A 27,269-nucleotide genomic window follows, 5' to 3' on the forward strand; every position below is an offset into this window, starting at 1 on the left:
AAAATATATAACAATAAACAGTAGCGGACCAACTCAACAGAGAGCCCAGGGGCAACCCTCCCCCCAAACATTACTCAGTAGTCAGCAATAGCAATAATAAACATTCTGCTCTGTACAATGAATTTGAGAAGATAGATAGATGGACCTACAATCTGCACTAATAAAAGGCTCCCCTGCATTAGGATTGTACACATTTTGCACATATACACCTATAGGCTGGCTGCTATGGGTCCCCCGGGGGCCAATGGTAGTTTTGCCCCTGAATCTGCACATTCAAAACTATGTATTATACTCAATGTTTATTCTCAGATTTATAAACTGTTGTGCGCAAGTGAAAAGCTGTTTATTATGGCTGTTAGCACTCATTGGAAGCAGCACACGTATTACAAGTTAAAAGTAAACACATTCACTTGAGTGCAATTGAATTTAATGCGGGTAGGGATAGCGTGACTTCAGAACACTGGTTAACTGTAACACAAGACAATCCTATTGGCTGATTGTAATAGTTATTAGAATGCGAGCTCAATCCTATTGGCTGATTGGATCAGCCAATAGGATTGAAGTTCAATCCTATTGGCTGACTGCAACAGCCAATAGGATTTTTTCTACCTTAATTCCGATTGGCTGATAGAATTCTATCAGCCAATCGAAATCTAAGGGACGCCATCTTGGATGACATCATTTAAAGGAACCTTCATTCGTCGTTTGTCCGTCGGAAGAAGAGGATGCTCCGCGTCAGATGTCTTTTTTTCTTTTTTTTTTATTACTTTATTTTTGTTGAGGTCATACAACTTTGAACATAACCAAGCTTACAGGACAACAACAGACATAAGCATATGTCTCGACAATGGTATGAGTATTAAACTAAGCAATAACAGACATAGGCATATGTCTCGGCCATAATATGAGTATTAAACAAAGCTCATAATTCACAACTGACACACAGAGGAGAAGAACATTTTGCCAGATAAACTCATGAAGTTGGGAATATATAAACAGGTCCTGTGTATTGAAATACTAACCTCTTTTATAACTATGACATTATTTCCCAGACCAATAGGTTGTGACTCATGTACAAGTAGAGAGAAATATGGGGAATATGAGAGTAGCATTATCTAGCTCTATTATGTCATAGAAGGAGGTGAGAGATGGGGGATAGCCTTAGCCGCTATATTGCTACAGGTAAATAAAGAATAATAGGGGAAATTGCAAGGGAATCTACGTTCCTTTGTTCACTTTGTGAACTACCCCCGGGAGGGGGGGGGAGGGCGGAGCCAGAGCTTCAATACCTCTAGACCCATAAATATCGGGTATATCAGACTTCTGGGGCAATGTTTGTGATATGGAGCTAAATAAACTCCAGGGTGCAGAAAAGTGAAGTGAAAGTATAGAGCTTATTATGTCTCAGGAGGATTTCTTGGGCTTGTATCGAAAAGATATAGGGCCACCTATGATATCTCCCCTCAGGGGTTGACGTCACCACTGGACGGAGCCGGACAAGGATATGGGATATGACCCACTCTCTCTCAAGAGTGGGAAAGGATGAGGGAAGATATCAATAACGCTGGGGATTTAGTACACTCTCCAAATTTAACTAGTAAATAATATAGTGGGAGAAACGAAGCTTGTCACGTGGCAGAAGGCTTATAGCATACATGCATCACAGTGCCTGTACTTATCTATACAAATGAAAATGGAGGACTGGGTGAAGCATAATTAAACCTCACATTCGGGCTATAGCAACAGATAGTAGACAACACTGAAAAATAAACCATACATATTCACATATCGGGAGTTTCAAAACCTGAATAGAGTTAATTCTGGAGCCTTATTTGTATATTATCATAGACATATCTAATTAAAGCCTCTAAATTACTATACCTAGTGGGCTAAAACTGAACCTCCCTAGGACTGAAATATTTTGTGAAGATATACGTGCGTGAGGTTCATATATTGAGACATTCAGTGTAGCAGAGTACATAGTGTTTAAAGATCTGCTGGGTAGCAGTCTAGTTGTTATGGGATTACTTGTGACAGTAACACACACAGATGCAGCCATCCACATGACCTTTTAGTATTCCTTGCTATATACAACAACTTCAGCTAGTAGATAAAAGAAGATATCATCTAGGGTTGCATTAGGTTAGGGCATAATAAATCTGTGGTATGCTATCTCGGCCGCCGACAGCACACCATGTTCCTAGTGAAAATATATCAACCCATATAGCACAAATATAGCCATGGTTGTCATGTGGAAAATACAAACTGTATAGTAATGGAGGTGCTAGAGGGCATGGAAAAGTATCATAAATATTTTATCCGAGTTAGTTCAATTAATATAATGCTTAAGCATAATATGGATATGTCTGATATTAAGGCTTCTTCAGTCACCAAAGTTTTAAATTGAGCGAAATATAAAGCAATACAAGTTCTTGCCAGCCCCTCCTGCCACTGCAGCACAAGACAATGTTATATGCATCACAAAAAAAAAAAAAAACATACACACTAACAGAGAGGGTTAACACATCAGTCCCCATCCTAAAGTCCCATGTCTGCAATACACTTTGTAAACTAGTGCTAACATTATAATAAACCTTAATTAAAATACTATGGGATGGAGGTCCTAGACAGAACAGTAGGTTGAGTATGCAGTTGCTCCGTAAAGCAGTCTAATGCCTAAATGTCTTTTCACCTGCCACATGACTTTTTTTTTTTTTTCCAAAGGGCGCAATATCTACAACATAAACTAAAGATGTGAAACATGTCCCAAGATATTGCGGCATAGTCTCTCAGCCTGTCTAGCAGGTTAAGTTAAAATCAGTAGGTAATTAACCTATTCCTACTGTAAGATATGTGCCCCCATACCAAAAGTCATAGGGATGACAGAGCACAGCCTGCGGTGTGCGAGCCGCGCCTGAGAAAAGTGATGCTACTGCTCCCCAAAGTGTTAGAGTCTTAAGGTGTGGGATCATTTTGAGCAAGTGGGCTAGGGTTTCCATATTCGCGCTTAGTTCCAAGCACATCTCCCTTAAGTTGCAACTTACATCCTCCTGATCCCCCGACTTGGCCACCGCTGTTGTTAAGCCGGTCTCTGTAGGGTTTGCAACATGGCCACGTGGTAGATTGAGTATCCGCTTCTGGGGTTCGGCCGCATCTCTCAAAGGGCAGGTAAGTAGAGAAACGTGGAAGTCTTCCAAGTTGCATGGATCTAGGGTTGGACTGTGTTCAGAGCGCTGAGTAGTCAGCCAAAAACCCTGGGTGCGCACCTCACACTCACTGTCTGCCGCATCTGGCACCTTTTTATCCTCCGAGTCCGCACATTGCAGAATGGTAGTAAACTCTTGCAGCAACGATTCCTCAAAGTCTGCAAACAGGGCAAGTAATCTTGAAGAAAGATCTTCCATATTAAAGCTTGACGTAGCTTCTCCCAGTAATAAGGTGGGGGAAAACAACTGCCTGGGCTCCAGCAATGGCGCAGTATATCAGTTCCCTTCAGGCCGCACTGGATAGCATAGGTCAGGAACGGAACAAAAGCTCCCAGACAAATTAAGTAGATTCCTGGGCAAGTTCGTAATAAATAGTATCAATTTAAAGTAAAAGTTCCTCAAAAATATATAGTTAAATACATTTAAACTAGAGATGATGGAGGAGCTCCTGCAATTCACGTCCTGCCGATCCAGCGGTCAGCTCCGCCCCCGCTCCGCGTCAGATGTCTTGAAGATGGATCCGCTCCGCGCCGGATGAATGGATGAAGATAGAAGATGCTGTCTGGGTGAAGACTTCTGCGGACTTGGATAAAGACTTCGGCTGGCTTCTTGGAGGACTTCTTGCCGCTTGGATGAAGACTTCTCCCGGCTTCTTGGAGGATGGATGTCGGATCTTCAAAACTTTAAGTCGATCTTCAGAGGTTAGTGTTAGGATTTTTTAAGGGTTTATTGGGTGGGTTTTATTTTTAGATCAGGGTTTTGGGCGGCAAAAGAGCTAGATGCCCTTTTAAGGGCAATGCGCATCCTAATGCCCTTTTCAGGGCAATGGGGAGCTTAGGTTTTTTTTAGTAAGTTTTTTTATTTGGGGGGTTGGTTGTGTGGGTAGTGGGTTTTACTGTTGGGGGGGTATTTGTACTTTTTTTTACAGGTAAAAGAGCTGATTTCTTTGGGCCAATGCCCTGCAAAAGGCCATTTTAAGGGCTATTTGTAGTTTATTGTAGGTTAGGGTTTTTTTATTTTGGGGGGCTTTTTTATTTTCATAGGGCCCTTAGATTAGGTGTAATTAGTTTAAATCTTTGATAATTTATTTTTAATTTTTTTGTAACTTAGTGTTTATTTTTTTGTGTAACTTAGTGTTTGTTATTTTTGGTAACTTAGTTGTAAGTTTTTTGTAATTTAGTAATTTTTTAGTGTAGATTTAAATTATTTAAATAGGGTTAGGTGTTTAAATATAGAATATAGTTATTTTAATTTGTAGTTTACTGTAATTTTAGTTTAAAAGTTAGGGTAGATTAATTATTATTTTAATATAATTTAATGTAATTTTAGTATAACAGTTAGGGTAGACTCATTTTTATTTTAACATAGTTTAATGTAATTTTATTATAATAGTTTGTGTAGATTAATTAGTAATTTAATATAGTTTAATGTAATTTTAGTATAATAGTTAGGGTAGATTAATTAATAGTTTAATATAGTTTTTAATTATAAATAATTTTTTATTGAGGGTTTTTCATAATGACAACAAAAAACTATGGCATATACAGGTTTCAAAAACATAGCAATGATTGTCGTAATAACAATATAACAGGCAAAAAATAAAAAATAAAATATATATAATAAATGCCAAAATACATCTGAGAACCTCATTTTGTTTTTTTTATATGATAATTTGGGTAGCTATTATTCCAGGCCATAATGTTAAAAAGGCACTCTGAAAGAGCACTGTAGCTACCATATAGACCCATTTTATTCTGAACTAATTTGTACTTGACCGTTTCATATTGTTAAAGTCAGGGTCATAATGTCAAGAGCTTCATAAAAAGCAAGGGGGGAATTAGGAAATTGTCAGCGGGTAAGCACCGCTTATATAGATAATATGTCTATATAACACTATTATAGCATACTTAAATTATTTGATGGAAATAGAAACAATAGCAATATAAATAGCTATGGTCAACTACTGTGGGGGGGCGAGAGACCATAGAAATTTTAATGAACATGGTCACTTATTTATCGTTGTATAACATGTGGCATGGGATATAGCACGAAACTGACATGTAAAGTATAACAGTGATTAAATTTAACTAAAAGCATACTATACATGTAGCCTAAACTGTATGCGGCTATAACCTGAGTACAATACTAACTATCACATACACATGGGTTAATAGTCGTAGACTGCTAGGGGGACTGCTTGAGGTCACACTACAGACCAGTATCATGCATAGATATGATGCAATATAATATAATACAAAAGAGAAAATCTCCAATAGGAATATATAGTGTTCATAACAGGATGGTACCAAGGGTAAATATACATATATCACGTATCATATAGGTGAGTGACAAAAGCTGGGGGTTTTCCCCTAGTAGGGCATTATTGTGTAAGATCTTTGTGAAATCGGGGTACATAAGAGGTTGTAGGTAGAGCCCCTAATATGAGCACAGGTATACCTTTAGATAATGAGCAACATCCATATATGTTTTGAGCTATATACATTAAATGAAGTATGTGAAGGTGAGAGCCTATACCCCTACGTATAGATCTGCAGTAGTACTAATACTTTAAATAGGCAAATTTTGCCAGGATATATATAGTGCCTGGAGTATAGGTGCCATGGGCCGAGTAGTATGTTAATACTTAAGGTAAGTAAGTGCCTCCTACTTTACACACATATATACTGCAATATGGGGTGTTAATCAAAATCTCCACCACCTTCACCAGCTGGAGGAAATGCAGGTACCATATGGTCTAAATAGAGTAGGACTCAGCCCCTAGTAACAGTAATATATGTACAATATACATCACTCTTGCCCCAATATGTCAGACTATAGTATGCAGCATCTAGAATGTAAAAACTAGGGTGGCTGTTGGGATGTATAATTACAGGTCTAGTTAATATTGCAGTATAAACAGCTTAATGACAGTACCAACGCCACTGAACCTTTGTGAGTAATAGCACCGTCCTGAACAGTGACAGACATGTAGATGAAACATATAAATGCAGTGTGATAAGGAGTTTAATCTAGAGTAACTATATATAGAGATTTAGCATGTACATAACTTATTTAATATTTATCAAACCATTTAGGCAGGCAGGCTCTAAGTAATAACAGGGTTATAAACAGTGTTAAACTATGCAAGTAAAATATGTTCGCGCCTAAAAAAGTGAAATGATTAGCATGCTGGGTATTATATGTTGCAGGTAGTGGTCGCCATGACAGTTGCATGAAAGAAGGCAAAAACATCCCATTATACATAAATAGAGACTAACAGTACAGTCCGGTAGTGTCAATTGAAAAATAAAAGAAGTAAAAATAAAAAGTCTCCCATATGTGTAAGTCACACAAGAGTCTACTACTTAGCTGCGGCAAAGTCTATTCCAGAACAGTGAGATTTGGGGACTGGCGGTAAGGGCAGCCATTATAAATTTACCCCACTCCAGTTTTAAGTCCCACCGGTATAGGATTCTTCAAATTCGACAGCTCAGCGACACAACTCTGAATCCGGCTCATGAAGACCACACGTGTGCTGCTATCTATTCTATGTCTATGGGGCCAATACAGTGCAAAGACACCCTTCAGCAACTTCAACCCCGGCTGGGTCTCTTCCGGCAGTAAAACGAGCGACGCAATGTCGCATAAGTATTCAGGGGAGATTAGGTAATTTGCGCTGCTACGGCAGCTATAGGAATCCAGAATGCTGTGGGCTCCTAGCTTTCTGAAATATGTAGAAGTCAAGGTCTTATCTGGGAGCAGGTTAGGGTCGCAGGGAGTCAGGTATCTGCTAGCAGGAATCACAGTGCCCCCATACCTTCTCTGTTTAAGGAGTTGTTCCGCCACTACTGCCATCTGGCTCTCACAAAGTTGCTTTGCTGCCGGGAGTAGTGTAAACTCCTCTGTTGGTTCAGCGCAGTCTAGAGGTGGATCGTTGTGAAGCGGCTCAGTTTGGTCTCTCACCTTAATGGATGCCGGCGTTATTGTATTAGGGCAATCCGAACAATCTCTGTCCTCGCCTCTACATGCTGCTGTGAGATCAATAAAGTGTTTGTCCATTTTATCTTCTAGATGCATAAGCAAGGACTGTATCGTAGTGTAAGAGTCCTCCATGTTCAATACCCACAGAAGGCCGTAAAGCTTTGTCCCCGTGTCTCCTGATCCTATAGATATAGCAGAAATGTACACTTCCGAGAGGGGGCAAATTAGTTTCAGAGTAGTCTAGGAGCTATTAGAAGGCTGTAGTGGTAGTTGTTTACCAGCTATTATGTAATAATTGGTCTCTTAAATTTACTAGTGTTCAGAGCTCTCTGCATGTGCAGCCATCCATGTTGGCAGTTGGCTCCGCCCTCCCAGTTTAATATAGTTTAATTTAATTTTAAAGGTTAAATTTAAATTTATAAGATAGGGATGAGTTAATATTTAATATTAAGTTATCGGGTTGTTAGGTTTAGGGGTTAATAGGTTAATAGACTAGGAAAAAGAGTGGCAGGCACTACAAAAATCAAACAGGGGCACATTAAAGTTGAAAAACAAAAACTTTAATGAAAGTTATCTCAAAAATATACATGAAAGGCAAGACACAAAAACAGGGGGGGAGAAAAAAGTGTGACAAGGAAGGCCTGACGCGTTTCGCGCCCCCTAGTGGCGCTTAATCATAGGCTGAAGCACTAGGTAGGTGATACCTATTTAAAGGGAAGAACATTAACCCTAAGTGTGCAAGAAAATTAAAAAACAGAAGATGGTTAAAAACATTGACACACATGCAATGGGATAAATATACAAAAGTATGTATACAAGCACTATTATCAAACAGGATGAGAACTAAGACAGCCTGAATTAATACAGATAAAAATCAATTATCTATAAAAATATATGCTCTGTATTATAAATTTAAATGTGAATATAAATGTACAGAGGGGATTATAAACAGAGTGAATATACTGTAAGAATGTAAGAAAATAAGGTCAATTTACCTGAGTTTAGTAAAATGATATAGGGAATATCAAAATGCTGCTAGTGTGCTAAATTCTTTTATGAGAGAAAATAAAAGAAAAAGAAGTTTTGTAGATGGTGGACTACATATCTATCCACTATCACTCAGTAGTCTATTAGGTAATTTACATCACATTCTTTGTTCATTCCAAGGGGTTGGCGTGTATTTAATTTTTTTATCCAGAATATTTCCTTTTTATCTAAAATCTGTTGCCTATTGCCCCCTCTAATTGGAATTCTGGCTATGTCTATAATCTGAACAGACATATCTGCCAAATGTGTAAAATGTAAACCATTAAAATGACCTGCTACTGCAGAATCCTTACAGTAATTTTTAACGTCTCTCATATGTTCTCCAAACCTTGTTCTGACTTCACGTGAGGTTTTTCCCACGTATTGATATTTACAAATATTACAAGTCAGAAGATAGATAGCAAATTTGGTTTTGCAGTTAGCATAGAAATCTATGACATATTGTTTGTGATCCACACTAGAGGAGAATTGAGTACCTTTAATAAGGTTAGGGCAAGTATTACAATCTCTACTTCCACATTTGTAAACTCCCTTTTTAGATAACCAATCCCCTGAAGGAGTACCTTTGGTATCCAAGACCAAACTAGGAGCAAGTACCTTCCCTAATGTCTTTGTTTTTTTTGGAACATACCTGAAATTTTTAACAAAAGGTTTAAGAATGTCATCTCCCAATAATAAATGGGCATGTTTCTTTAAGATTTTAACCACAGTATTATAATGCATTGAGTACTCGGTAGTGAAAATTATAGTATCATTAGTGCCAAGTTCAGGTTTATCTTTGTTGTTAATAGGTTTGCTATTATACTTTTTTACTGCAAGTCTAGATTGTTCAAGTTTTTTTGGGTTATAGCCTCTCTTAATTAGCCTCTCTTTCAATTCTAAAGACTGCGTTTCATAGATAAAGTCACTCTTCGTATTCCTACGTAGCCTGATAAACTGCCCTCTTGGTATGGCTTTTTTGACATGTTCTGGATGCTGGGATGCCGCATGCAGAATGGTGTTTCCTGCTACCGGTTTCCTAAATGTTTGTGTGACAATTTGGTTCTCTATGATTTTCAATGTTAAATCCAAGTAATTGATCTGCTGCCCATTTAATTCACCTGTAAAATGCAGACCCATCAAATTATCACTTAGATATAGCAGTAAATCATCCAAAATGACAACTTTCTTCTCATTAACTTTCTTCTCATAATTATGCGAGAGCAAGAATTGTAAAATTTCACAAATATAATTCCTTTCCTGGTCACTCAAGTTTGTTTCTCTCTTCAAGAAATAATCCACAGCACTTATACCTGAGTATAGCTTCCAGTTTGAGTATATCCTCTTGAACTAATCTGTGGTAGGCATTGACCATAGGGCCCCTGAAATTGATAGGATAAAACTTGGACCTATGTTTGTTTGGTCTCTCTAATTTTTTCTGTGGGGCTCTCCTGGTCAGTGCCCCCCACATTATACAACTCATTAAGTGTTGCTACAGAGCATGCATCAATAAATGGTAAATGAGGAGAGACTTCATTTGTATTAGGTGTAGACAATTCTATATTTTCTTGTGTACTATTGGTATTAGACAAAGCAAAAAACCTTTTCAAAGACAGCTTTCGTATGAATTTGTTCACATCCAAAAGTGTATTAAAGCATGAAAGCCTATTTGTTGGGGCAAAACCCAAGCTTTTAGATAACACAGAAAGTTCACTATCTTTCAGCTCATATTTTGAAATGTTAATGACATTAAGTCCTTCTTCCATATGTGGTGACTTTGGAGTTATTGCTTCTGCCCCCTTTTCATTTTGCTCTTTCTTTTTTCTTCCTTTGCGCCATCTCCTTCTATATTTTTTCCTTTTTCTGAACTTTTCTTTGTTTTCAAACGTGTCATCGGTTGTTCTTCCAATTCTTCCCCCAACTGCACCTGCAAAAAAGCACATGAGGATAGAGGAGTAGGAGAAGAAGGAGGAGAAGAAGACGAAGCAGTAGAGGAGCAGAAAGAAGAAATAGAGGATACTGCTGAGGTGTTAGCTTCTGAGTCCGTGGACTCTCCCTCTGAAGCACTGAATGCCACTTTCCTGGCTTTCTTATTTTTATTTTTAAGAATGGATTTAGGAGTTTGCTTAGTTGAATCTTTATCTTTTTCTTTTTCTTTGTGCACATTTTTCATCTGTTTTTTAAGTTTCCAAGACTTGTTTTTTTGTTCACGTTGCTGTTGGCGCACCTCTGCCCAATTATAAACTTTGTCCTGATCGTAATCATCCTTATCACGTACAAATTTTGTTCCCTTTCTGGAAGCTTGCTCCTGATCACATCTCTTAAGGGTCTCATCCATCTTCTTCTTGTGCTCTAAATATTTAGAGCTTACTTCTAAAGGTTTAAGGTCCTCTTTAATATTTTCCACTTCAATTTTAAGCTTCATTCTTTCATTCTCTTTAACTCTGATCAAGACCTTGATGAGTTTAAATGAGCACTCTGTGAGAGCTGAATTCCATTCCTCCATATCCAGAGGATCTTCAAAATCAAAGGATGGATATTTTTAATAGGTTAATTTAGATTATGGCGATGTGGGGTGCTGCCGGTTTAGGGGTTAATAACTTTATTTAGTTGCGGTGGGCTCCGGGAGCGGAGGGATAGGGGTTAATATCATAATGTAGGTGGCGGCGGTGTAGGGGGCGGCAGATTAAGGGTTAATAAGTATAATGTAGGTGGCGGTGGGCTCCGGGAGTGGAGGAATAGGGGTTAATAAGTTTATTAGAGTGACGGTGGGCTCCAGGAGTGGTGGTTTAGGGGTTAATAACTTTATTTAGTTGCGGTGGGCTCCGGGAGCGGCGGTTTAGGGGTTAATAACTTTATTTAGTTTTGATGGGCTCCGGGAGCGGCGGTATAGGGGTTAATAACTTTATTTAGTTGCGGCAGGGTCAGGGAGCGGCAGGATAGGGGTTAAACAGTTTAGTATAGTGTGTGTGTTTAGTGACAGACTATAAATAAAGCTGGGAAAAAGCTGAATAGCAGCGAGATCGATGACTGTTAGTTAACAACAGTCTGCTGCTCATCGCCCCGTACTTGGTGCGCGGCTTTTTGACAGCTTTTTTGATAACTATGGAGAACATATTCAGGTCCGCGGCAGCGATGTTAGGCGAGCATATTGGTGCCGGCAAATGCAGCACAGTTGACTGGTTGATAAATAGGCCCCATAATGTTTAAATATGTATACGTATGTAGAGACGTATATACACATATAAACATATAAATACATTAGTATACATATATAGACATATATGTAATTGCATTGGAGCCTTTTGCAGTCAAGTAGCTGAAAACATGTAAAATCATATTTATTAACTGAAAAAAAGGTCAGCTAACTGGGGAGCTCCTTATTCCCCAGATTGTGCCGAATGCACTAATGAGTATGATTCACTTGTGAGTATCAACTGTTTATGAGTGTTGTGTGGAACCACTAATTGTACAGAGATATTTTGACATTGGAGCAACCTATTTTCTGTTTGCCTCTTAGGGACCTGACAGGAGCACAATCTATGGCATATCAAGTCAAAGCCTTAATTGTGACCTTTTCAAGCCCAATTGATTGACTGATTAATTTCTCTTTACTGTGTGGTGGCAACAGTGGGCATGTATAAATGTGTGGGGAAAAAACATAGTTAGAGCTTGTTGCAGTGAGTAAATAAATGTAGATAAAGATTTTTTTTTTTGTGCCTGGGTGTAGGGGTGGAATAATTAACATTTATGAAGAATCCTACTTGAAAACATATTTCTTAATTGGAGAAAATTGTAAAAAACCTAATACGAAATTCCAAACCCAAGTCAAGTTTAGAGACTTTGATTGGTTGAGGAGGGGATGGCCCAATATAATATTCAGAATGTCCCCTTTAACCAGGACTGATTAATAAATACCAATCGTGTAAGTATGATGTGTTGGGATTTTTATTTTTCTGTGACCAACTTGGCACAGAAAAAACACCATACTTCTCCAAAACGCAAGTACCCTATCTCCTCGAAAAAATAAATAAAAATAAAATAAAAATACCTAACAAACCAAGGAGCATTTAACTGGCAGGGAAATCTTTTACAATTCAGAACTGTTTTGTTCATGTATAATATGCAATGTATAATAAAAGATTTCATACACCTGTTAAGAAAAAGCATCATACAACATAACACAAGGCTTTCCCTGTCAAAGTACTATGCAACTCGGTGCACAGCAATGTATAACAGTGTGCTCCAGTCATTATGTTTTTCCTACTTCAACATGCAGTGAACTATTATACAATGATACTGTGATGATGAGTTACTGTATGAAATAGCCTCTAGCACAATTCACTGGCAGGAGTGTCATCTCATATACTACTCATCAGGAATTATAGCACTATATGATGCATCATATGTTTGCGGATTCCACTTTCATGATACCATATTCTTAGAATTGGTAAATACTAGGGTGTCTGAAACACAGTAATCCACACAAGTATGACTCACATATAAGAAATGTGCAAATAAGACTGTCAATAAACCAATTACCAATTAGCAATAATATTTGTTTATGTTAATACTGTCTGTTTATCTATCTATCGATCTATCATATATCTATCTATCTATCTATCTATCTATCTATCTCTCTCTCTAGAAACAAAATAAAAGGGAAAGCAGATTATATGGTTACCACTAAATCTTTCCTTAATCGCACAATCAAATAAATGTACTGCAAAAGGGCTATTCATCAATAAAATGAGAAAGGGACATATTTTATCAAGATGATATTGAGATTAACCAATTTATTCATTCATATATTTTGTCAAATTCAGTTGGATTTTAAATGACAGCGGAGAAGAATGGATTGTGGAGCAGAAATGAGATTTCAGTGTGAAGAGACTTAGGAGATTGGATGAAATAGGAAGAGGCAGTTGTGAGAATAGGGAAGACAGGGAAATGAAATCAAACTAGTGAGAAAGCAGAAATGAAGATAAGTAAAAAGAAAGCAGTGGAAAAGAGAGGGTGAGATGAAAGGTGGGAATTATATGTTGTGAAAAGGGCAGGGGGTGCAAATTAATGTAATTAAAATAATGGGAGAAGTTAATAGTTCTGCAGGAGAATGAAACAATATATAGGGAAGTAGAGATGGATGGATGTAGAAGATGATGTGTTGACTGAAGTGAAGGTGGGACATACATGAGGAAGGAGGCAGTGAATGAGATGGAAGGCTAGGTATATATGCATTCATGCTGTATAAAGGGAATACAAGGAAAATATACAGCAAAAATAAAGGATAACAGAATTCAAGAAAAAAATGAAAGAGGTTTTGTAGATGGTGAGGCTACTGGTAAGACTGAGAATGCGGAGGATGAAATTTGGCTTACTGATGTGAGTGAGACAAAGAGGGTGACACTGAAATCTAATGTAAAAGTTAGTATCCGGGAGAGAAATGGAGAACAGGAGTGAATCAGATGGAGGGAGTAAAGGATCATGCAACCAATGGAGAATAGGATGATGGACAGGGAGATAATGAAATGAAAGAATCAGCAGGAAGATATGATGTTCAGAAGTATAAAGTAATTATTTAAAATGATACGGTGGTAAATATAGTTACTAATCGAGAGATTGAGATTAGAGAGAGATTAGAGGCAAAAAATTTAAATCAGAAATATATGAGGAAGGAAAGATTAAAATATGAGAGCAAAAGACAGAGAGGGGGGATTAAGAGCATTGTATGAAAGGAAAGGGTACAGAAAGAGTGCAAGGTTGCTCTATTAGTTTTTGGAATGTTGATTAAATTCTGGGTAGGAAAAAAAACAGAACAGAAATATGTTAATTAAAGGGACAGTCTAGTCCAAAATAAACTTTCATTATTCAGATAGGGCATGTAATTTTAAACAATTTTCCAATTTACTTTTATCACCAATTTTGCTTTGTTCTCTTGGTATTCTTAGTTGAAAGCTTAACCTAGGAGGTTCATATGCTAATTTCTTAGACCTTGAAGGCCGCCTCTTAAGAATGGATTTTAACAGGTTTTTCACCACTAGATGGTGTTAGTTGATGAATTTCATATAGATAACACTGTGCTCATGCACGTGAAGTTATCTGGGAGCTATCACTGATTGGCTAAACTGCAAGTCTGTCAAAAGAACTGAAAAAAGGGGCAGTTTGCAGAGGCTCAGATACAAGATAATCACAGAGGTAAAAAAATATATAAATATAACTGTGTTGGTTATGCAAAACTGGGGAATGGGTAATAAAGGGATTATCTGTCTTTTAAAACAATAACAATTCTGGTGTAGACTGTCCCTTTAATTATTATTCAAGATGATGACATATAGGGGTAAACCAAACCCTGGATCATGAGAGCAAGAAAGTAAGCTGGATACAAATGCTGGTAGATGTATCAAAAACAAAAAGATAGTATTCAGCTGATAAAAAATAACAACTTTTATTGGAAATTAAAATTAAAATCCGGAGAACAGCACAGCATACACATGACATAAGATATAGCACAGCATAACAGGCTTACGCATTTCGTGTCATGTGTATGGTGGACTGTTCTCTGAATTTTAATCAGTTATTATTGTCTTCAATGTATGCATTATAAGCATTAGGTGTTAAATGTATTCATCATTTTATACTTTTTAAACTGGCTGCAAAATGTGATTCTCATCAGTATCTGAATTTGAACCCTGTTTTCTCATGACATATTGAGGAAGGGAGTTTGTGTTGCTTTGTGGTTTATGGTTATGGCTATAAAACGTTTTTGTGCCCATATAAACAAGATTAGCTCACATATACAAGATATGCCTCCAGAGGTAATATTTTGCTTTAAAATTAGTTTATATTTTGGGGGCCTATTTAAGAACGTGCAAGCGAACTTGATCCGATATTACGGAACATGTCCGCTGCACATCGATAAATGCTGACAGCATACGCTCTCTGTATTTATCATTGCACCAACAGTTCTGGTGAACTGCTGGTGCAATGCCGCTCCCTGCAGATTCGCGGCCAATTGGCCGCTAGCAGGGTATGTAAATCAACTTGATCGTATTGGATCTGGTTGATTTCCGGCAAAGTCTGTCCCCCGCTTTAGAGCAGGCAGACAGGTTATGGAGCAGCAGTCTTTGGACCGCTGCTTCATAACTTGTGTTTCTGGCGAGCATTCAGGAGCTTGATAAATAGCCCCCTTGGAATTTATCAGGATACGGTCCTCACCAATACTTTTTTCATCTTACATAAATAACACACCTACAGTTTCACCATCCATGTTTACAGCATATACCACACAGCAGTGGGGGCTGGTCCTTCGGGGCAGTGCCCCTCCAAATGCCCCAAATGAATTGTTATTATTATTGTTATTATTATTATTATGTGATTCTTAATTTATTTTGCTTCCGTTTCTTTACAGTTTTGCGTAATTTTTATTTAAGCAGTGCATTTCTATTTTAATGTTCATGCTTGTCTAAATGAAATCATGCATCTTTTAAATCCCCCCTTTAAAAGATGCTTCTTTTACCTTTTTTTCTATCTTCCACCTTTAAAGGCAATTCTTTAACAGCCCCATGCTATTTGCTGACCTCCCTCTTTCTGTCACTTCAATGTAAACTTAGCGTTAAAACATAAGCAGCTGTAGTCCACAGCCCTAGATAATAAAACACAAGAGCACTACATTTACCAGCATGCAATAGTAGAAGCCAGCCAATTACATCTCAGGTCAGCTCCCACTACCAAGTTATTTTCTTAGCCATTTGCGGATGTTCATAGTGGATTCCTTTTAACAACACAAATGCCAAGGTTAGTAAATTGATATATTCTCTTTCTATTCTTCTAATGATTAATTCAAGTTGCACAAGATTCAAAGTTTAATAAGAAGTAAATCAAAGTGAGCCATTGCTAATATTTAAAAAGAATTTCTATTTTTTAGGATAAGATTTGATCAAATCTGTTAAAAAAAGGCTCTGAAAGCATCTGAATAGTTACAGAAAATCAAATATAATTCTTGATTTTACCATTTTGAAAAAAATATGTGTTTGAGGGTTTTAAAAAAAAAAAGAAGTATTTTTTTAGATATAAGAGGAAGAATCCAAAGTCATTCCCCACCAACAACTGGCTAGATTACAAGTGGAGCGATAACAGTTATTCGCAAGCGAAAAGGGGTATATCGCGGGTGTTTGTGCATTGGGTTTTCCACTTGTATTACAAGTTGAAAATAAACGCAATAGCTTGAGGGCAATTCAAGTTAACGCTCATTCGGTCAGCAAGTCCTCGGAGCTCTGGTTAACTGTTTTGCAAAACAAAAAAGTGTCACAAAACACATTCACCTAGATTACAAGTTTTGCAATATAGAGGGTTAGTCAACGAATGCAACAAAAGTTGCGTTATTTCACCCTCCATAGCGCTGCCATTACAGTTTTTTGAAAAGCTGGCTTGTGTGTGGGATATGGTTGCGTTGAGCTTCATACCGCACAAAATACAAGCGCTGCTTTGATGTGGTCATGCACGCTTTCCCCTTAGACATCAATGGGGAGAAAGTGTCAGAAAAAAATCCTTACACCTGCGATCGTGGAATGTAAAGCTCCATAACGCAGCCCCATTGATGTCTATGGGGAAAAAAGTTTCGTTTAAACCAAACACCGTAACATAAACATCCCTAATCTGCTGCCCCCGACATCATTGATGCCTACATAATGTTATTAACCCCTAATCTGCCACTCCTGATATCGCTGCCACCGAAATAAATCTATTAACTCCTAATCTGCCGCTCCCGATATCGCCGCCACTATATTAAAGTCATTAACCTCTGTTCCCCCGCACCCCAACATCGCCCACACTATAATAAAGATATTAACCCCTATTCTGCCGCTCCCCAACATCGCCGCCACTAAATAAAGCTATTAACCCCTAAACCGCCAGCCCCCCACATCCCTACCACTAAATATACCTATTAACCCCTAAACCACCAGCCCCCCACATCGCAACAACCTAAATTAAACTATTAACTCCTAAACCTAACCCTAAACCTAACCCTAAACCTAATCCTTACACCCCCTAACTTTAACATAATAAAATAGAGCTAAATTAAAGTTACAATTATTAACTAAATAATACCTATTTAAAACTAAATACATACTTGCTGAAAAATATAAGAGACACACAGCACCCACCAATTCAAGGTAGTATAAAACAATTTTTAATTAAAAGTGCAAAAAAGCATTCATTGCACTCACAAGATAAAAGTAGTCAAGAGGCATATCATACAAGTGACGTGATCTTCCGTAGCTTATCTGTGGCCGACCAGGGTGGATGATTTTTCTATGTGGAAAGTGGTTTCACAGCGTCCTTAATAAGGAATTGGATGCAGTCTTTATGTTGTTCCTTAAGATTGCAGCACTGTCTGGTATCTTTAGATCTTTACCAATATGGCGTTACTCTTTTTCACAAACGAACCATCCAAAACTGGTCTTAATGCAGTTACATATGCATTTAACTGCTGTTACATTAACCCTTGAATTAACCCTATGCACGGATATTTTAAATTTCGATGTTGTAAGGTGAATGTTATAGCAACAAAAAGTGTACCCCTGAAGAAGTTTGCTCGCTGCAAACAAAACGCGTAGGATTAATTCAACGGTTAGTTCATCGGCAGTTCAATGCATATGTAACTGCATTAAGACCAGTTTTGGACGCTTCGTTTGGGACAAAGAGTAACGGCGTCTTGGTAAAGATCTAAAGATACCAGACAGTGCTGCAATCTTAAGGAACAACTTAAAGACTGCATCCAATTCCTTATTAAGGACACTTTGAAACCACTTTCCACATAGAACAACCATCCACCCTGGTCGGCCACAGACAAGCTACGGAAGATCACGTCACATGTATGATATGCCTTTTGACTGCTTTTATCTTGTGAGTGCAATGTATGCTTTTTTGTGCTTTTAATTAAAAATTGTTTTTATACTACCTTGAATCGATGGGTGCTGTGTGTCTCTTATATTTTTCAGCTGCTATTTTGGTCGGGATCAGCACATCCGGATTACACACTGCAACCGACGAGGGAATGAAAACATTTTGAACTTTTACTAACAATTGTCAATATTGCTAATTCGGGTAAGCACAATTGGGCTTGTATACACCCTGTGGGTTAGAAATGTCAATATCTGTCACTGATACATACATGCATATAAATTAGCCTAGTGTTTTACTCACGGATAAAATTAATTATATGTACAAGAATTCTATGCTTCAAGAATCATTATAAAATTCATCCTATGTTTGACGGTCTCTTTGTAGAATTGTTGGCAATCATTCACAATTGTTTATGGTGAACTGAGATTTTTTTATTTCAATCTCACTTCTCAAGTACATTCGGTAATTTTGTTTTCTATTCGTATGACTCATACCAAGGGACCGCTGATATTTTATTACATATAAATACATGCTTACCTGTGAATTAAAACCTAAGCTAGCTACAATATAACTTATAGTTATATTGTAGCTAGCTTAGGTTTTATTTTTATTTCACAGGTAAATTTGTATTTATTTTAACTAGGTAGACTAGTTAGTAAATAGTTATTAACTATTTACTAACTACCTATTTAAAATAAATACAAACTTACCTGTGAAATAAAACCTAAGCTGCCTTACACTAAAACCTAACATTACAAAAATATAAAAAACCTACCATTACAAAAAATAACAAATAAAATTATCCAAAAGAATAAAAATTATTCCTATTCTAATACCCTGTTTAAAAAAATAAAAAAACACCCCAAAATAAAAAACCCTAATCTATAATAAACTACCAAGGGCCCTTAAAAGGGTTTTTTGTATGCCCTTAAAAGGGCCTTTTATAGGGCATTGCCCTAAAGAAATCAGCTCTTTTTCCACAAAAGAAAAACATACACCCCCTAATAGTATACAAACACCCACCCTCCAAACTCACAAAATAAAAATAAAGTAAAACCTAATCTACCCATTGCCCTGAAAAGGGCATTTGTATGAGCATTGCCCTTAAAAGCGCATTCAGCTCTTTTTCCTGCCCTTAAAATGGCATTCAGCTCTTTTGCTGCCCATTAAAAATAAAAAATGGCTATTCTAAATAAAAAAAACACCCAAAAACGAAAAAAAAAAAACATTACACAAATCAACAAATGAATTATCCAAAATAATAACAAATTATTCCTATTCTAATACCCATTTAAAAAAAAAAAAGAAACCTTATCTAGAATAAACTACCAATAGCCCTTAAAAGGGCCTTTTTTAGGGCATTGCCCTAAAGAAATCAGCTCTTTTTCTAAATAAAAATACAAAGACCCGAGGGCGGAGCTAGCCAGCAACAGGAGAAGTCGCAGGTCTGTGTAGCTCTGCACATAAAACTCCTAAAAGTAGTTATAAAGCTGATAAATTCAGGCAAAATTTCCTAAATTCCAACCCCTGAGCTCTAGCAGAGGTGTTCAACCCTTTTTCAACAACAACTGAAAGGTTTTAAGCAAGATCGTTGGGGACCGGATCACCAGCACCGGAAGAAAAGCAGGAAAGACCGCGGCTGCGGCCCATCCGGAACCTCGATATAGACACAGAAATCGAAGGGAAAAGATAATAGTAAGGGGGAAAATACCAGCAGCTAACTTAACCTTGTAAACCCTCTGGAAACATTTGCCGGAAGATTGCGGGAGAGACCCGCCACCTTTGCTGCAGAAGTTACACGCTGCCGAAAATCTCAAAACCCCTTAACCTGGCTTCACTGTGCCTCTCCGGAGGGTCGGGGCCCCGCTCCGGAGGGACACAACAGACTCTAAGATACAAGGTGAAGTGATACCATCAACACTCACATTGGCCCAGAAGATTCAGATCACGGAGGCCTACCATTCAGCAACAGATGCGGACGCACATGCGACCTCCCACGATCTAAAAGCCACAAACGCAATTGCAGCACCCGATAAGGTCACTACTCCACGGAGAGGTTCTATCACAAGTAAGTCAATCAATACTTGAAAGTAATCAGGGGAGGCGTTGGCGCGAATCTCCGCCATACTGTTTTTGCGCAATTTGCAAGCATACTAAGCTAGGCCCAACTGAGGGACTCAGGACAGTAAGCTATTAACAGACCCCGCTACATTGAGAGGGGTAAGCACAGCAATCAGTCCCCCAGACTGGGATTATCCTAGCTAATATTCAGAGAACAAAACAGGGTAATAACCACTGACACACGGAAAACAGAGTGTTCCTCAGTAAATCACACCAATGTGAGTGCTAGTTCCAACACTCCTAAATAGTCTCCTTATAGGACTCCAACAAAACCAAATCCTCTACCTAGGCTATCACTAATGATACTGGTGACCTGGGAATTTCTGAAGGGGATTAACAGGAGCCTGCAAGTCATTCGACAAGTGAGACTTCACACTACCACCATACTCCTCCTCATATAAGCTAAATGTGAAAGTGATGTGAAAAGAGGCAGCTAAGAGGCCTGAACATCGAACACGACTGCCTATTGAGTATGGGGTAACAACAGCTATGAACAAAAATTCCTAATTAGCACTTAGAGATCCTGAGAATAAACTAGCACAAGGGCTATATAAAACAGCTGCATTACAAGGAAGACCCCATAAAAGATTCATCTCACCACCCACTGAAAACCTCAAGATGAAAAATAAATCACAAACAGTAAAAGAGTGCCTGTCAAGATCTCAATCAAAACATAAAGGACTTGATAAAAGTATTCCTAACCCTGTAACTAGCCCACAAGCACAGAGCTCAGAAATACATGAGGAAGCCGGAATAGAAGAACCAAACAAAGAACTTCTACAGCAGATTAAATCTCTATTTCAAGAAGAATTCAAGACAGCTCTATCAGAAATAAAACAAGATCTCAGGGAAATAGGGGAGAGAACTGCTGAATTAGAGGAAAAACTTGACAATGTGACTGAGGAAATCCCTATTTTAAGAGACTCTATCCAAGATAATTCGACATATATCAGCAGGCTTGAAGAGCAGATAGAGGATCTAGAAAATAGATCAAGACGATCTAACTTAAGAATCCGGAACCTACCAGAGACTTACAAAAATTTAGAAGAAACCATTACTGAGTTGTTCACACAACTAGTCCCAGATATTGATCCATCTACACTCCTCATGGACAGGGTACACAGAGCCCTTACAAGACCCCAACAAAATGCAAATAGGGACATAATCCTGAAAATGCACTATTACCACGTCAAAGAAAGAATCTTGAAAGCAGCCAGAGAAAAAAAATGCATAGAATTTGAAGGACACAACATTCAAATATTCACAGATCTTGCTCCCATCACACTCCGAAAAAGAAGGGAAATGAAACCAATTACTGCAGCCCTAGTGAAGGAACATATAAAATATAGGTGGAATTTCCCTTTCAAACTAGTTTTCTCATACCAGAACGGAAGCTACAGCTGCAATACCCTCGAGGAGGGAAGAGTACTGCTTCAACGTCTTCAAATCCAAGCTGACATACCAACAACTCCTACTGGACCTTCACCACCAAGAAAATCTTTTCAGAAAGAATGGATACCAGTAGGAAGAAGTGGCAAAGCAAAAAAAACAAAGAATTGCTCCCAAACAGGACACTGGTGAAGCTGATTCGGATGAGACTGAGAGCACTTTGTCCTGAGAGCTAAGTAGAATATAATTCATTGAGTGTAACAAGACTAACTTACTTTAAACAGAAACTGTTTCTTTAGGTTGGGCCTTGCCCAACATGGACTATCATGTTATCTTTTCTTTGTTATACAGGTTTGGTATTGTTATGTTCATTTTCTTCCTTATTTAACTAAACTTGAGCTCTATTACCTATGAGCCACATTTGTTATACAACCCTCACCCTTGAAAGGTATGACTCCCGTATTAACATCTTAACTACCTCAGCCAACTTAAGGCGCACTAAAGCTTATTATCTGGTAGGCTGCATGAGATATAACTAACCTCCCAGAGGGTTCTTTACATTGTACTCCCCATATTCCCCTTCAAGAGGGATTAATGATGTTTATTCCAATTATATGTTTTCTCAGGATCTCCCCCCCCCATCCCCACCCTCCCCCACCCACCCCTGCACCCCCCCCAAAACCTCACTCCCTCAACCCCCCCCCCTCCCCACCCCCCGATATACTTAACTCCATACTCAAGGATAAGCTAAAATTGAGTTTAGGTTTCAAAGTTGCCTGAATGTTATTGTTTTTTCAACTCACTTACTGTAATGAATTAATTCACGGTATCAATTCAATCCTTTGTATGGATCACAACTGTGGATGATAGGTTTTGTATCACTTAGCTGTAAATTAACATATGGATAAATGTTAATTTTAGGGCACAAAGTGAGTTTATTTTGAATTCACAAACTTGGATTAATCTGTGAATAGGTGAAGAATCTCTCACTATGTTTATACTTGCAAATAATAAAGTATAAATTTCCACACTGGAAAAATAGCAATGAAGATTTTATGCTGGTAATATAATTCTAAGTACAGCCAAAATGTTTAGGAAACCACTGAGACCACACTACCTGCATATAGAGATTAGCAGGAAAATGTTCTGTAGCAGCAGAGTGTGTGAATCAGTGAGACAGGCTGAGACAGAATGGTAGAACAGCTGATATGAAATCTGCTTGTAAGCTGAGCCGTCTGGAATAGTGATGTCACTGCTTAGGAATGTCTTGCTGTGAGCAGCTCCGTGTTTGCTGAAACTTGCAATGCAGACTGGCAGTTGAATTAGAGGTAAACAGCTTACCGGGAATTGTAACAGTATCAATCTTGCAAATTGTGACAAGCAGGTCACGCTGTTGTAGAGTCAATAAATCACTTGATAAACTTCAGCAGTAGCGGAGCAGAAGTAGCAAGTTCTGCCTAGGCAGAAAGCAATCCAGTTTCCTTGTAGAAATTCAGGTTAAAGATTTAGGAATAAACTTTCTAAGGTTTGAAATAGCTGGAGCACAAAACATGTGCAGGGAGCTCAGTTAGGTTGATTTCTTATCACTAAGCACCTGGCTGGCCTCAAGAGTAACTTTAAATAGGGTAAGGGGTTGGCCTGAGTTTGTAAAGGTGGTATAGAGAGATTACAGCCTTTCTGTAAAGGCGGAACAGAATTCCTGACAGAATGCCCCCTTCAGGCATGCCGTCCCACGGCTTGCATGCGTGGTCTTTCGGGATTCCGTCGATGGAACTGAGAGATAAGTCTTGGGGCATTGACATGGTTAACGGGTTCCCATGTGTCCTCGTCAGAGGAATATCCTTTCCACCTAACCAGGTACTGAAGTTGACCCCTGTTGATGCGTGAGTCTAGTATGTTTCCTACTTCATAAATATTATCCTCTAGAATTTGTGTTTTTGGAGGTAATACTTGGGTGCTGTTAATAGCTGCTGGTTTTAGTGAGGATACATGAAAAGTGGGATGTATACTTAAAGATGAGGGTAAGCGAAGGGTTATAGCATTTTGATTGACGACTTTAATAATCTGGAAGGGTCCAACAAACAGAGTAGCTAACTTCTTACTGGGAAGTTGTAGTTTTAGATTTTTCGTGGAAAGCCAGGCCCAATCTCCTATGGAATATTGTGGAGAAGGTCTTCGTCTGAGGTCGTAGTACTTCTTTTGTACAGCTTGAGCTGTCTGGAGGTTTTCTTGGAGTAACTTCCAATTCTCGTGTAAATGGTCAGCTAAATCTTCAACGTTTGGGTTACAACAGGATTCCGTTGTTGTTAAGACCATCTTTGGGTGAAATGCGTAATTTGCGTAGAAAGGTGTCATTTTACTAGAGGAGTTAAGGGAGTTGTTGTAAGCAAATTCAGCTAGAGAGAGGTATTTATTCCAATCCCCCTGATGGTAGGCACAGTAACACCTCAAGTACTGTTCAAGCCACTGGTTTAATCGTTCAGTTTGGCCATTAGTCTGGGGGTGGTAAGCAGTACTATAACGATGGTCGATTTGGAGTTTCTGGCATAAGTTTCTCCAAAAACGAGAGGTGAACTGCGTGCCTCTATCGGTGGTGAGAATCTCTGGAATTCCATGGTACTTTACTACATTATCAATGAATAACTGAGCTGTTTCGGCTGAGGTTGGGAGTTTGTGGTGGGGTACAAAATGAGCCATTTTAGTGAGGAGGTCAATTATAACCAAGACTGTATTCATTCCGGCGGAAGTAGGTAATTCAACAATGAAGTCTAGGCCTAAGTGAGTCCAAGGTCTTCCAGGGACTGGTATTGGCATGAGTAATCCATATGGGGGTCTTTTTTCGGATTTTGATGTAATACATCTAGTACAAGCCTGTACATAGAGGCGAATCTCCGGAGCCATTCCTGGCCACCAGTAAGCCCTACTTATTAGCTCTTGAGTTCTCTGGATCCCAGGGTGTCCAGAGAGAGGAGTATCATGATGTTCTCTAATGATGTATTGTCTTAAAGTAGTCGGAACATACAACTTATTTTGTTTGTAGTAGAGACCATCCGATCCTATACGTAGATCAGGTGGAAGTTCCTGTTCAGTTTGCAAGGCTTTTTTAAACTTGGTAGCTGTGGTGGTAATGCTTCCAATGTATGAGTCGTGTGGAATTATAGCCGAAGGGGTTTCGCTACAATCGGGTTTAGGGTCTCTACGGGATAAAGCATCTGCCTTACCATTACGAGAGGCTGGCCTATATACTATCTGAAATAGGAATCTACTGAAATAGAGACTCCACCTCACTTGTCTTGAGGAAAGAGTCTTATTCCTTTGTAAATATTCCAAATTTCTATGGTCTGTATACACTATTATTGGTAGTTGAGTTCCTTCTAGTAGATGTCTCCAAGTCTCGAAAGCTCTTTTGATGGAGAGAAGTTCCTTTTCGCCTATGGGGTAGTTTCTTTCGGCGGGGGACATCATCTTGGAAAAGAAGGCTATCGGATGTAATGGATGCATTAGGCTTTTTCTCTGAGAAAGAACTGCTCCCAAAGCATAATCAGATGAGTCTACTTCGAGGAAGTATTGGAGATCAGGATTGGGGTGATGTAAAATGGGTGCTGATGTAAAAGAGGATTTCAGATATTCAAATGCTTCTGCTGCCTTTTCATTCCAAAGAAATCTGGAAGTGCAACCAGTAAGCGAGGTCAATGGTTTAGCTATACCAGAATACCCTTTAATGAATTTTCGGTAGTAATTACTAAACCCTAAAAACCGCTGTAGATCCTTGCGGCTTTGTGGGGTAGGCCAGCTCTTTACCGCTTCTACTTTGTCTTGTTGCATTTGAATGCCCTCGGATGAGATATTGTATCCCAAGAAGGAGATCTTTTCAGCATGGAATATACATTTTTCGGCCTTGGCATATAATCGATGTATTTGAAGTCTGGATAGAACCCAGCTGACGTGTTTGATATGGTCTTGTAAATTCTGGGAATAAATGAGAATGTCATCCAGATAGACCACTACACATATGTCAAGGAGATCCCTGAAAACATCATTGATGTAATGCTGAAAAGTTGCAGGAGCATTACATAATCCAAATGGCATAACCAGGTATTCGTATAGGCCATATCTCGTTCTAAACGCAGTTAACCATTCATCTCCCTCTCTTATGCGAATGAGGTTGTAGGCCCCCCTGAGGTCCAATTTGGTGAATATCTTAGCTTGATGGAGTCGCTCAATAAGTTCAGGAATTAAGGGGAGTGGATACCTGTTTTTAACGGTAACTTTATTGAGCTCTCTATAATCAATGATCGGACGTAGTGATTTATCTTTGTTTCTAACAAAGAACATACCAGCTGCCGCAGGAGACACGGACGGCCTGATGAACCCTTTTTTTAAGTTTTCGTCTAAATAGCCTTTTAAATGTGCTAATTCAGGTTGGCTTAGAGGGTAGAGATGACCATGTGGTATTACTGAACCAGGTTTCAGATCTATAGGGCAGTCATAGCTACGGTGTGGAGGTAGTGTTTCTGCCTCCCTCTTACTAAATACTTCGGTATATTGTGAATATACTTCAGGTATATCTGTAGTTTGTTCAGCTATGTGGATGGTATGTGTTGAATGGTAACAATTTGTTTTACAATGAGAGGAGTTCAAAGTGACTTTTAGGGTTTTCCAATCTATGGAGGGTTCATGGAGACGTATCCACTGAATACCTAGAACGATTGGAAAAAGAGGAGAAGGTAAAACATCAAATGACATGTATTCGAAATGGCAGTTTTGAGTGGTAACCATTAAAGGAACCGTGTGGTGTGTTATCGGACCGCTAGCTATGTATGTACCATCCACAACACGAATGGAGACAGGAGAGCTTTTTTTTTCAAGTGGTATTTTATTTGCCTTAACAACCTCTATGTCTATATAATTCCCATGTGCCCCAGTGTCGAGAATGGCCTCAGAAGATAGGCGTCTACGGTCCCACTGCAAAGAGAGAGAGATGAAACAATAATTGGGTTTGTTCTGCTGTGAGGTAGTACAATTGGTTAGCAGACACTTACTTTTCTTGTTTTTCAGAAGAATGGGGCAGTCCTTGACTGAATGTGCTGGACTAGCACAATAAAGACACAACGAGAGAGTTTTTCTTCTTTGCTTTTCCTCAGTAGACAGAGGACCCCTCAAGAGCCCTATCTCCATTGGTTCCTGAGATGTCCCACCACTGCCTACGGGTACTGCGGAAGTGGGGGTCTTACGATAAGTAGGTTCTGGACCTTGGCGTTCAGACTTCCTCTCCCTTAGGCGCCTGTCTATTTGCATAGATAATCTCATCAATGCTTCCAATGTCTCAGGTAGCTCCACTCTGGCAAGCTCATCTTTAACACTATCAGAGAGTCCCAGTCGGAATTGATTTTTCAAGGCTACCCTGTTCCATTGAGAGTCCGTTGAATACTGTTTGAACTCAGTAATATACTGTTCAACTGGTTTCGTACCCTGTTTGAGGGCTCTCATCTTTGTTTCTGCTGTAATCTGTGAATTTGTATCAAGGTATAGCTCATCCATGGCCTGAAGAAAGTCTGGGAGAGAGAATAGAATGGGGCTGTTAGATTCATAGTATGAGTCCGCCCATATCCTGGGTTCTCCTCGCAGATAGGAGATCAT

This window comes from Bombina bombina, chromosome 3 (genome assembly GCF_027579735.1).
Source record: "Bombina bombina isolate aBomBom1 chromosome 3, aBomBom1.pri, whole genome shotgun sequence".
Taxonomy (NCBI): Eukaryota; Metazoa; Chordata; class Amphibia; order Anura; family Bombinatoridae; genus Bombina; species Bombina bombina.